The 13,788-nt window shown below is 41.0% G+C and overlaps 1 protein-coding gene across 7 annotated transcripts in view; it reads left to right on the top strand.

The window, feature by feature from the left end:
* The window catches only part of GRIK1 (glutamate ionotropic receptor kainate type subunit 1), a 373,798-nt gene that overhangs the window by 355,096 nt on the left and 4,914 nt on the right, over positions 1–13,788 (top strand). The gene's annotated exons all lie outside the window — the stretch shown is intronic.

Genomic DNA, 13,788 nt, shown 5'->3' with positions numbered 1-13,788 from the left:
TCAGCAGCCACAATGCAGAAATTAATTAAGAAAAAAACACTGTAGTATTAATTACTGGGCTACGTGGCAATTTCATAAGACCGAGTGGCAGTGTTGGTGCCCTTCTGAGCTCACTCCGGTAGAGCTGGGATGAGTTTCCATACATTACCTCTGTCCGAACACTTGTTTTTTGACGGAACTGGACACAACTGATGACAAAGTTGTGCTCAGATATGCCATCCATAGCCACATTTGAAGATGTTTTATCCGGTTCTAAGACTTGACCGGTGGAAAAACTGTTGAGTTGGATGCCAAGGAACGATTCAACAAGATCAGTTCTATCGGTCAAGGTACAACGTCTCGGGTTATGTCCACACACAGGTCTTTACGAGTCCAAAAACCACAAGTGTTTCAATCAGAAACAACTTTCATGAAACTTTTCCCATTTTGAATAGTTTTTGAATGAGGTTTTTCTTTTACTGTAGAGGTTTTGAAAAGTTTAGCAACATTTTTTTCTTTCCTACGAAACATTGTTTGCTCCCTTTCGATAAAACAGTGCCTAGTTTTGAGAGGTTTCCTTCAGTATCCACTTCAAAGTAGTGACCTACACGTTTTTTTCCACCAGGCAATTTTTCCAAAACCCCTTCAGCAAAAAAAAAAAAGACTCTGTCGATTTATCATAAAATTAATTTAAAAGATTTTCCTAACAGTTTTTGAGGAGGATGTTTGAAAGGATCTGCTAAAAAAACACTATGTGCTCATAACCTTATACCTTGCAATCAGTGGCAGTCTAAGGAATTTGCAAGCTGTAGAGCACATTACTTCTCACAACTGAAGGGGCACCCTCATGGCAGGGGTTAGTCCTGATGGCATGGCATGGGTGCCAGAAGCTTGCACCCCCAATTCCACACATGGGCCTCGATTCATCAAGACCAGCAATTTACACACCAGTCTTGACAAGGGGACATGTTGGAGTTAGATGCTCCTGATTTATTAGGAGGAGCTTGCCTTTTAATGATTCAAGAACGACTGGCGATTGGCATGTGCCTCTGTGTATCTCGCCACAAATCCTCGAGTCGGGGAATTGAGTAAAATTTCTGGCATAAGGAACGCCACAGCTCATTGTGAATTAGACCAGCTGAGTCATCGCTCCCCAGTCCCACTAACAAAATTCTGCCAATTTTGACAGAGCGGGGTGAAACCTGTGTGAAAACACCATAAGGGTCAAAATTTTTGCTCAACTTCGCTTTCATATTACTTTTCACACATCTCGCGCCTCTTCGAACTGTCTTTAGATGTCTGTTCTTGGACAAATTGTTCACTCGATCGGCTACATAATTAATGGATTCTATTGATGTAAAAATTACTTTTTAAGAAATTAAAAATCATCAAATTTTTTAAATAACGTTTTTGGTGGACCTACCGTGTGCTTTACCGTTGCTCAACCTAAAGGGGAGCATGCCGGTGGCAAAATCAATGACAGAAATCGCCGTATGGCAGGTTTATAAATCCGCATCGCAGGTCACTTGCCATGAAGGAATATTCCATATTGTGTGGATGAGATTTTTTATTTTTTTCTTATCCACATGGCAGCCACTTGTATTCTACTGTGGATTTTACTTCCAAAAATCTTAAGGTAAAATCCTCAGCTTTTGTGACACACATGGATCTACCATTAGGGTGTGGGACGTTGTATTACAGTCCAAGCAAAATGGAAGGGATTTTACTAAATGTTATCCACACGCTGCACGAAAAGCCACACCGTGTCAATGTGTGCTGGAAATTTTCACTACAGATTTCACTCTTTGCAATCCATAGTCACAAATCTGAATATAACTACTGCAGACTGTAAAGCAGATTTTTCGGTCGATTTTTCAAAAATCTGCTTTGATCTTTTCTGCAAAATTTACATCCTATATCTGACTTCTTATAGCTGGAATGTGTATCAAGAACCAAAAAGTTCTTGCCTATTTTGCCATACATTTTTTTTTTTGCCATGTGGCTTTATGGGGGCTTTGGCCAGGACAAGAGGTTGCACCATTACCATAATGAAATTGAATAGAGTCACATTGTGACCCACACTACACAGCGACCGAGACAAACAAGTCGCAAAAAATCTTCTGGTCCTGACTTTTGTGACTTGCTTATCTCGGTACCTTCTGGATCGCAATCCAACCCCTTGAAATGGCATCGACATGCAGAGATCTTTGGCCACAAGACCTGTGTCATGGCCAAAGCCACTGTTTAGACCCAGCTTTATGTATATAGAACTGGACTCATTTAGCAATACCCAAGGCACACGCATAAAAAAGAGGGGATCCCTTAAGAGGTTTTTATTGGAAATAGCCCCTCTGGGGCATCTTCACACCAATGTGCAACCAGTTTGACTCCCATTGTAACAATGCAGCATCCCATGAGCAAAGGTCTGGCACGGTAATGGACCCCAAAGGTCCAGCAGAAGACTACCCCATTTTAACCCCAATCACTTATTAGGGACTACCATTGGTCTAGTCTAAGCTCCAAGAAATGGGTGCGAGAATAACAAGTCATAAATCCAAAAACGCAATCATGAAAAAACTATTTTATAGTCCTAAATCTCAAGCAAGAGACACAATTTTTCAAAAACATTTCAGACACAGAAAAGAGCGATAATATACGATTGGGCTGAGTGCCCTGGTGTGCACCTTAACCTATTCATAACCCACTATAATAGCTAGTACAAAATATCAAATACCACTGACTCCTCTAATAAAACAATATAATCATATAACTTATACATAAATAATGACAATAGTAATAAAAGGGGGTAGCATAAAACAATTGATGATAACCAAAACCTGTGCAGAGAGTAGGAAGGGAGTAGGGAGAAGGAAGCCAAATGAGTTGACCCATGTCCTGTGGCTTCCTCAGGGGTCACAGGCTAATGTGTCTGTCCTCAATTTATAGCCAATAATGATCGTAAGGAAAGATTATCGGCAGATGAGTAAAGGCACCTGTAGGTTTGCGAGCAAGCATGGTGGGCAGACAACTGTGTGTAAGCATCAGACCATCTGTCCTAGAGAGGGTGCGTATTATTTCGCCGGATTTGTTCCAACGGCAGCGTCAGTAATTGTGGTAGTTAGATGGAAACTTGGCGAATTGTCTCCGCGGCTCTTATTTTGATCAGCCAGATATACCACACTCCACATCGATGATGTTACCCTTGGAAGTCTGATCTAAAGAGGAGCCGGAAATTCCGCCAGGTAAGAATAGGTTCACCGGGCACCTATACAGCAGCAACAGACTGCTGACGTGTTTGCTAGACCGTGTCCTGAGAATCAGTTTGCACCACTATGCGCTAAATAGTACACGGAGGTGCACATCCAACACACAAGGCGCGCCTGCACTTAAAATAACAGCGCAAGCGCAGTGACAAATGGCCTACAGAGCATCATATTGCATGCGCTGAAGACTTTGTTTGGTGCAGGATCAAGTAGGAGATATATTAATGATGCGTAAGCATGGTTCTAACATAACGGGCACGGCAATCACATAACAAGATGGTTCCTAAGAATGACCTGGGTGCACAAAGATAACAGCATTTTATGATGGACCCTCATGTCCTGTACAGATGTTAGCCCTTAAGAAAATCTTTGTAGACCCAAGGTATCCCAGTCCGACTAGTCAAAAAGGCCAGTGCACGTTGGTTCCCTTTTTCTTGTGTTTTTTGTTCCTCGTGGGCGGATCCTTCCTGATTTATTTTTTCACATTAAGATTCCAAAAATATTGCCACCCATGGAGGAGAGAGGCACGGTGCTTACCACAGCTTGGACCCCTCATCTTCAGGAGCTTCATAGCTCTGACAGTCACTTCACGAGTCTACAGAAATCCGTCACGTAAAGAAGTCGCATTTGCAGCCTTAACGTCAAGCATTAACTCAGCTCCTCTCTGTTTTATATCTCCTAATAACCGACCATCGAATGGGCAGCGCTCACTTTCATCTCATATCATTTCTCGGCTCGGAATTTAAAAAAAAAAAATCTTAATGTGGATCAATTTTAAGAACCAAATGGAAAGGTTGTGTTGATCTGAGAAAGGTCACATGTAATTGCTGCATACAGTGGAAAGGTCTGCTGGAGCAGCGCTCACGTCTAAGTGCTGGCTCCTTGTAAGAAAGATCCAGCACATTCATCATCTCCGCCGGCTGTGAAAGCTTCCTGTGTAGAGAAAGAGATGAGCAAAACTTCAGAGGCAGCGCTGATCGAGCAATCTGAACCTTTTAATCACCGGATCAAAATTTCACCTTTTCTTATAACTCCATTGTAAATGTGAATATTTTCTTTAATTTATTAGTCTATTCGGATATTTTTTTTCTTTTTTTTTGTGCTCTTCTAAGTAGTGATGAACGAATCTTTTGAAATTCAAATTTGCCTGCTTTTCCCAGGAAATTAAATTAGCAGCAAATAATAAAACAGGTTTGTAAAAAAATGGGCACATCGTCCGATTCGCCATTGTTTTGTACCTTTTTTTTGTCGTTTTCGTCCAGTTTTGTGTTTGCGCCATACTCCTCTTTTCATTTGTGCCTTTTTTAAGATCACTTTTTTTGTGTTTCTCTGTTTTTGTTTTGTGTTTATTTTTTAGATTGCTATTTGCCTTTACTCCTATTTCATCATTTTCAATTTTTCAAACAGTCGCAAAATTTTTATGCAAAGGTACATCGGTCCCCCTCTATTAATTTTATATACTTCAGAAAAAAAATGTAAACAAATTTTACTACATGCTTGTGGTTAAAGATTTTTTGTTTTTTTTAAGAATTTGTCTCAAAATAAACCATTAAGGTATACCAGAAAAGAGAAGTCACTTAAAAAAAATGGTGAAAAAATAAATTCGAGCCTATGGAGGGCGATTCATCCAACCTGGCGATTCTCTTTCCGTTCTTGATGGGATGACGCTCAAATGTGCAAATAACTAAAAAAAATAATAATAAATTTTTAAAAAAGTTGTTTGTTTTTTTTATTCTTGGTGCATGCGATGGCTGAATGCCTCCCCAACCCTATAAGTCAGTTAGCACTTTAGTGTTGCATCCCTCATGGTATCTGAGCACCCTGTGATTGCAGCAGTCTATGATCTAGGCTTCCTTGAGGACATTCTTTTCCAATCCTTCAGACCTGCTGTTTTCGTCGCACTCCCTGTGCATTAAATATGACTTTTCAGCCATGTTACATGATTGAGAACACAGCGGATTCCATCTCCGGTGTTGAACCTTACTCCCATGTCCTGCGCATTCCCAATAACCTTTCACTTTTTATTTTTCATGGCTTGTTTCTTTATTACATGTTGTTGCGACCTCGTGCCGTACTGCATGACCTCCGCTACATTTACTGTGGCATTAGAGGATGAAATGTTCTCTGCCCGTAAGTCCCGCTACAGATAACACGGCCTCTGCCTCCAGTGATCCACACCGAGTCACAGTAAAGGTTTTCTTTCTCCAGTAATCTTGCTGAACATTCAGACTTTTGTTAGACGGGGCACTGATGGCTGCACAGCACGGAGGCCGTGTAAAATAAACATATGATTTTAGCATGGCGCCAGTAACACAATCTAGTAACATCTAGTTTCTCAGATATTCTTCTTTGGATTTCTGGTTCCAGAAATCTCCAAGACTTTTCTATAGTGTAAATTAATGCGAGAGCATAACCTATCACGAAAGGTAGCAGGGCTATACATGTCTACATCACCCTAAGGAAAGGCAGAGATGCAGCACTATCTGTGCCTGCATAGTTTATGGTGAAAGACAAGCATGCAGTACTGTCTGACGCTGGATAATTTACAGGGAGAGGCAGTACAGTCAATTTTTAATTCATTTACATGGAGAAACAGGGAGACAGTAATATCTGATCCTATATAATTTACAACAAAAGACTGAGATGCAGTACTATCTGTGCCTGTGAGAAACAGGGATACAGTACTGTCTGAGACTGGATAATTTATAGGGAGAGGCAGTATGCTTAATTCATTTACAGGGAGAGACAGAGAGGCAGTAATGTGTATGTGCCTGTGTAATTTGCAACAAAAGACTGAGATACAGTACTATCTGTGCCTGCATAATTTATAGCGAGAGACAGGGATACAATACGGTGTGAGATGGGATCATTTACAGGGAGAGGCAGTATACTCAATGCTTAAGTAATTTACAGGGAGAGGCACAGAAGCAGTAATATCTGTGCCTGTATCATTTACAATGAAAAACTGAGATACAGCACTATCTGTGCCTGTAAAGTTTATAGTGCGAGACAGGGATTTAATACTGTCTGAAACTGTATAATTTACAGGGTGAGGCAGTATACTCAATAATTAATTCATTTACAGGGAGAGACAGGGAGTCAGTACTATCTGTACTTTCAGATAGAAACGAAAAGGCAGTTCTAATTTACTTACAAGGAAAAACAGAAAAGCTGTACTAGCATTGAGATGGAATGAATTAGGGCACCGATCATAGGGTAATTGAACTCCTGATCCTAGCAATATCAGCCGGGTCTGTGTCCAGGAGGTTTAGATAAACAATTGAGGAATAAAGGTGTTTTCCAGCATCACTCCTAAATAAAATATTCAATTTTTTTTATATTTTTTTATGTTATCTTCATTAGAATCATATACACAGACAACTTTTAAAAATGGAACAGAAGACTAACACGTTTCCAACCTAGTGCAGGTTCTTTCTCATAGAAAGACTATAATGCAGTACTGTCTGTGCTTATATCACTTGTAAGGAAAGACAGGAAAGCAGTACTATCTTTGCCTACCTACATATTGTAAATTACAGTCAGGGAGAAACAGGCAGTAATAATTTACAGGGAAGCAGTATAAATCATGTATGAATTAACTAAAACTAGACAGGAGGAAGGCAGTATTATCTGTACCTACATTACCTACAGGTAGAAACAGAAAGGCAGTACTATCTGGGCCTTTATCACTTACAAGGACCAACTCTCCCTATATAATATAAAGAGAAAGACAGGGAAGCCATACTGTCTGAGACTACAGAATCTACAGTGTGTGACAAACATGCAGTAAAGTTTATGCCCAATTCATTTAATGGAAGGTACAGAAAGGCAGTACTATCTGTGCCTATATTGTTTTATGTTAGAGACGGGAAAGCAATACTATCTAGGCCTATATCCTTTATAGTGAGTGACCAGGAGGCAGCAATGCTTGTGTGTACATCACTTGCAGGTAGAAACAAAAAAAAAAACAGTACTGTCTGTGACTCATTTACAGGGAGAAGCTAAAGGATAGTAATATCTGTGCCTATATTATTTACTGTGAGAGACAAGGAGACAGTACTGTCTGTGCTTAGATCATAAGCAGAAAAACAAAAATCAGTGTTTAAATTATTAACAGGAAGGGAAGAAATATTGCTTGAACCTACATAATTTTCATTGGTGAGAATGGCGGCTTTAAAGGGATTGTCTAATCCTGATAAATGGGTAAAATTGCAAAATTCTTGTAGAAACAAGCAGCTTTGTAATTTACCTCTTATTAAAAAATTGTCTCTGCTCTCAAGGACGGAGGGATTTTTAATTCTATAGTTTACAGCTCATTTAGGCTAGGTTCACATTGCGTTAGGGCAATCCGTTTAGCGCTAGCGCTAGCGGATTGCGCTAACGCAATGTTTTTGTAGGGGCCGCGTTCAGGGGTCGCGTTAACGTCCCCGCTCTCGCAGATCCCCGAGAGCGGGGAACGGACCTCGGGCGCGCCGCGGACGCTGCAAGCAGCGTCCGAGGCGCGTCACAGAAGAACGGCACATCACTAGCGCGAGCCGAAAAAGGCACGCGCTAGTGATGCGCTGCAGGCGAAATTTACATTGCTGTCAATGGGTGCGCTAACGGACCCGTTGCACGGCGTTAATTGCGACATTTTCGCCGTGCAACGCTGTCCGTTAGCGATCACCCACTAACGCAATGTGAACCTAGCCTTAGGTTACGAGCAGAGGTGGCAGGTTTCCTAGGTATGGAGCTCTTTGCTTTAGAATGTACGAGCTGGACGAATTGCTGGATCTCTGTCTCGCAGGCTGTAAATACTATTGTTGTATATTAACAGTAGAATTTCAGTTTAATCGTTCCGGGCCTTGCTTCACCCACCACTGTGAGAGGCAGATGATTGCTGAATAATACAACCATCATCTGCCTGCAAAGATGCAGGCTCAGGTCCTGAACCCGCGTGAAAGTCAGGGAGCCGGAGTATAATGTACCAGTGTAAGGAGTTAAAGGACCAACTGTCATCTCCTCTCTCCGTACTGAGAAAATTTGTGTTCACTGAATACTCAAGAACTGAGAGTGAAATTTCAGTCCAGGAGGAGAAAAAAAGCAGATTTCCTTGATGAGAGATATTACAAAGTTTCTTATTTTTATGTGTATTATTGATTTAAGAAATAAAAATTTAAACTTTGTTTTCACTTTAAATGCTTCACGGACAACATCATCAGTCTCAGGTTAGAGATGTAGCACTTTTCTCTCTCCCCCCTGTAGTCATTTCCACCTGAACGTTCTGGGACATTTCTGCAGTGCATAAGGCACAGATGCTGATTAATGAACTGACATCCATTGCCCGGGAAAGCATGACCTCCTAACCTACAAAATGTCCATTAAAGAACTCGCTGCCAGCGCCAGCCAAGGTCTCAATCAGGGACATGAAATAACTTTCTGTTCAGCCATAAAAAGACGTGAAGAGCCGGCTGCTGAAATAGCTTCATGACTTCAGTAAGCTGCACGCTGCTCAGTCTAGAAAGGGAGAGACATTTTTATTATTATTATAGCGCCATTTATTCCATGGCGCTTTACATGTGAGGAGGGGTATACATAATAAAAACAAGTACAATAATCTTAAACAGTACAAGTCACGACTGGTACAGGAGGGGAGAGGACCCTGCCCGCGAGGGCTCACAATCTACAAGGGATGGGTGAGGATACAGTAGGTGAGGATAGAGCTGGTCATGCAGCGGTTTGGTCAATCGGTGGCTACTGCAGGTTGTAGGCTTGTCGGAAGAGGTCGGTCTTCAGGTTCTTTTTGAAGGTTTCGATGGTGGGCAAGAGTCTGATATGTTGTGGTAGAGGGTTCCACAGTATGGGGGATGAGCAAGAGAAATCTTGTATACGATTGTGGGAAGAGGAGATAAGAGGGGAGTAGAGAAGGAGATCTTGTGAGGATCGGAGGTTGCGTGCAGGAAAGTACCGGGAGATGAGGTCACAGATGTATGGAGGAGACAGGTTGCAGATGGCTTTGTACGTCATGGTTAGGCTTTTGTACTGGAGTCTCTGGGTAATGGGGAGCCAGTGAAGGGATTGACAGAGGGGAGAGGCCGGGGAATAGCGGGGGGACAGGTGGATTAGTCGGGCAGATGAGTTTAGAATAGATTGGAGGGGTGCGAGAGTGTTAGAGGGGAGGCCACAGAGCAGGAGGTTACAGTAGTCGAGGCGGGAGATGATGAGGGCATGGACTAGGGTTTTTGCAGATTCTTGGTTTAGGAATGTAAGGATCCGTGAAATATTTTTGAGTTGAAGGCGGCAGGGAGTGGAAAGGGCTTGGATATGTGGTTTGAAGGAGAGATCAGTGTCAAGGATTACCCCGAGGCAGCGAGGTTGTGGGACTGGGGAGAGTGGGCAGCCATTTACTGTAATGGATAGGTTGGTTGGGGCGCTCGCATGAGATGGGGGAAAGATGATGAATTCTGTTTTGTCCATGTTAAGTTTTAGAAATCTAGCAGAGAAGAAGGATCAAATAGTGGACAGACATTGAGGGATTCTGGTTAGTAGGGTGGTGGTATCTGGTCCAGAGATGTAGATCTGTGTGTCGTCAGCATAGAGATGAAAACCATGAGATTCTATGAGCTGTCCCAGGCCAAAGGTGTAGATGGATGCGAGCAGGGGCCCTAGGACTGAACCTTGCGGGACTCCAACAGATAGGGGGCGAGGTGAGGAGGTGGTGTGTGAATGGGAGATACTGAATGTTCGGTCAGTTAGGTATGACGAGATCCAGGATAGGGCCAAATCTGTGATGCCGAGAGATGAGAGGGTCTGTAGTAATAGGGAATGGTCCACTGTGTCAAAGGCAGAGGACAGGTCCAGGAGGAGGAGGACAGAGTAGTGTCGCTTGCTCTTGGCGGTTAATAGGTCATTGGTGACCTTAGTTAAAGCAGTTTCAGTGGAGTGGTGTGACCGGAAGCCAGATTGCAAGCGGTCGAAGAGGGAGCAGGAAGATAGATGGGAGGACAGTTCAAGATGGACATGTTGTTCCAGTAGTTTTGAGGCATAGGGGAGAAGTGATATAGGGCGATAGCTAGATACAGAGGATGGGTCAAGAGAGGGCTTTTTGAGGATAAGTGTGATTGAGGCATGTTTAAAGATATATATATATATATATATATATATATATAGCGACCAGTATGCACCAACTATGGGAACGTGTAGAAGAGACCTGGGATCAGATTTCAGGGTCCAAACATGTTTGAATCTGATTGAGAGCAGCCCAGAAGGATTCAGGCAGTGCTGAAAGCCAAAGGTGAATTTACAAAATAATGAACAAATTATTAAAATTTAGATTTTTAAGAGCAGAACAGTAAGTGACATTGACAAGAATCTACATATCTAATCATATGCTAAATAGTTGGAAGTCAAATTTATGTATGAGATATCCAAGATGATTGTCTCTAAAATGATGGTAGTCTTACTTTTGAAGCAAGTAAGTAATATGTCTACTAATGCTGGGTGTCCGTGTCTGTGGGCAGTGGGGTTACTATATATTTTTATGTTCCAAAAATGCACATAAGACTTTTTTGGGTGGTCATTACTTTTGAAGCAGTAGAGAATGGTGAGATATGGAGCCGGAAAGTCAAGTCCAATATATTGTTACCCTTTTGCTCATCAGTGTAGACCCTAAGGCAATTCAATCCGTAAAGAATAATAGTACAAGTACTTAACATAGGATACTTAGTTAACGCTATTTTGATTAAAAAAGCATAAAGGCCATCCCACCATGGCACAGTGTACCCATCGGGACATTTCTAACCTGTAAAAAATTAGAATATATATATTTTTTAACCTAAAATACAAAGGAAATGCGTCATCTGTAACTTTAGGCCCTTTGGCTACGTTCACATTTGCGTTGTGCGCCGCAGCGTCGGCGACGCAACGCACAACGCAAACAAAAACGCAACACAACGCACGCTAAAACGCTGCGTTTTGCGACGCATGCGTCCTTTTTCGCCGAAAGTTGGACGCAAAAAAAATGCAACTTGCTGCGTTCTCTGCGCCCAACGCTTGCGGCCAAAAAAACGCATGCGTCGCAAAACGCAGCACAACGCATGTCCATGCGCCCCCATGTTAAATATAGGGGCGCATGACGCATGCGGCGACGCTGCGGCGCCGAACGCTAATGTGAACGTAGACTTTTATAGATCATTTCATCTTTAACACTGTTCACAATAACAGTCATTTTGACCAGGAGTCGAAAATGAACTATCCCCTTTAAGGAGACTGAAGAAGTTTTATTCCCTTTATTTCTCTGTTTATCCTTATGATTAATTAGAAGAGCCAGTTATATTGTAAGATGCAGGTTTTTCCCAGAGACTCTGTGGGTCACTCAAGTGTGCTTTTTGCTACATCAGCATTTGGAACCAATTATTGAATTTTCTTGGGCTTTGTCTGTGCACCAATTATATGAAATATGTCAATTTCTTTAGACTTACAGCCTAATTATAATCGTATATTTGTGCTCTACTGATATAGTCTAGTAAATAACATCTTGTGGCTTCTTAGCGTCTTCCCGGCATCAGCTGTACATTTGCAGCGCTGGTGTATGGTGTTCTACAGCCGGCATCTTCATGTATATGTAGTAAGGGACCAGTTTTCTCTCTTATTTTATTCCCTCTGCTTCCCAGAGCATCCAATTCTTCGTTCTTTTTTAAATCCCCCATTCAGTTCCAGAGACACAGTCCTTTTTATTTAGTGCTATTTTTTCTGGGCGTGGCTCATAGGCTCCTCAGGGGCGTGTCCATAGGCTGCTCTGCATTATTACCCCTCTAAATAGAAAGGCCCATATCTCTGGAACTCCTATGGCAGATTTAAAGAAATTTAAAAAAAAATGCTCAAAGGAGCAGCTTTGTATTGTAGGTTCAAGTCCCTAAAGTGATTAAAAAATAAAAGGGAAAAAAAAAAAAGAGAAACTTTTTTTTTTATAAATATACACATTCAATTCACTCCACTTTTCCCATTGAAAAATAAAGAAATGAAAAAAATCTATTTGGTATTGCTGCCTTATTAAAAGTCCAATGTATCAAAATATTAAATTATTGAACTTTAAGGTATAGAAATTGAAAGTCTGAACACCAAAATTCATATGTTTCATTTTACCAAAAAATGCAATAAAAAGATATTAAAAACATAACATGGTATCTATAAGAATTTAGGACACACTTTTTTTCGATGGGGGCAAGGCCGGTAGCCACAATTTAGATTGCCTACAACTTTTTATGCATTTATTTTATTATTTTTTCCATTTAGTTCACCTATTGGGCCTTTCATAAGTTCAGAAAAAAATCTTGGGGGGGGGGAGGGGCATTTCAAATTCTTCCAAATAGCGCATGTTTCATGTATTTTGAAAAAATGGACTTCATGTTTGTTTATAACTATTTTTCGCGTGACATCATGTTTCACCAAAATTATCAAAAATCACTCCAGGGGTTAGGGGTAGGTCTAAAGTACATTTGCGTCAAAAAAATGTGACTTTTCGAAAAAGTTGCAATTGATGAATAGGTTAAAAAATGTGGAACGCCTAAAAAAGAACATAAAAAAAAGTGATTGTCATAAGAAAGGGCAAATGAAAAGATAAATTTGGCTCAAATGAACAACAGGTGAAAAATAGACAAAAATCTAAAAAAAATACCGTATTATCGTGTGTTTTTGAGGTGTGTAATAGCTTAACATCGTGCTACTTCTAGATCCCTGGACTCTTAATTGGCCGATAATCTCTGCCGTGTTTCAAGGATCTTTAACCCCTTTCTGCCCAGAGACATACATGAGAAGTGATCAGAGCTAGATCTGATCGCTGCTAATTAATCCCTTTGCTGTTAATATGTGACAAGAGCGTTTAAGGCGCGACGATCCTGGTGTTGCACCAGTTCAAGCACCCACTGCCTACCCCCCTAAGCACAGCCACAAGGTGGTTGTCAAAGGACACCGTTATTTTCCCAAAATCTGTAGTATTGCAGTATATCGAAAGAGCGGATGCAGGTTCAAGTCCCCAAAGGGGGGTTAACAATAAAGTAAAAAATAGTGTTAAAAGAATATAACATTTTGAATCACACTGCTTTCCCCTGTTTAAAGCTACTGCAATACCCTGCACATGGGGTAAGCAAAATAGCGAATCAGAAGAACTATACTACATTTCTAATTGGAGGTATCTTCTAATATTATTATTATTCCACCTACTACATATTGGGATAGGATCTTTAAGATGGGAATACCCCTTTAAAGACTCCCTACTAGGTGGGTCTCCATTGTGGGTACCAGCACGTTTCATGAGGTTGTATACACAATAAAATTTAAATAATTTCTTATTTTTAATGTTTCCACATTTTTTTAAAAAAAAAATTTTTCTAATTATTACTTGGTCTTCAGTCTGTAAATTATCGCTGCGCTATATAATAGAAAAAAAAAAAAATCAACCCGTGCTTTGTAAAACCAGCTGACCGGAGTTAAAATTACCAAAGTCCTCATCACCGCTCCTGCTGAGATCACAGGAACAGAGGACGACTCAGAGGAAACTTCACCACAT

The sequence above is a fragment of the Ranitomeya variabilis genome, chromosome 3 (genome assembly GCF_051348905.1).
Source record: "Ranitomeya variabilis isolate aRanVar5 chromosome 3, aRanVar5.hap1, whole genome shotgun sequence".
NCBI lineage: Eukaryota > Metazoa > Chordata > Amphibia > Anura > Dendrobatidae > Ranitomeya > Ranitomeya variabilis.
The sequence above is the reverse complement of the archived record's forward strand: the minus strand, read 5'-3'. Positions and strand labels throughout refer to the sequence as shown.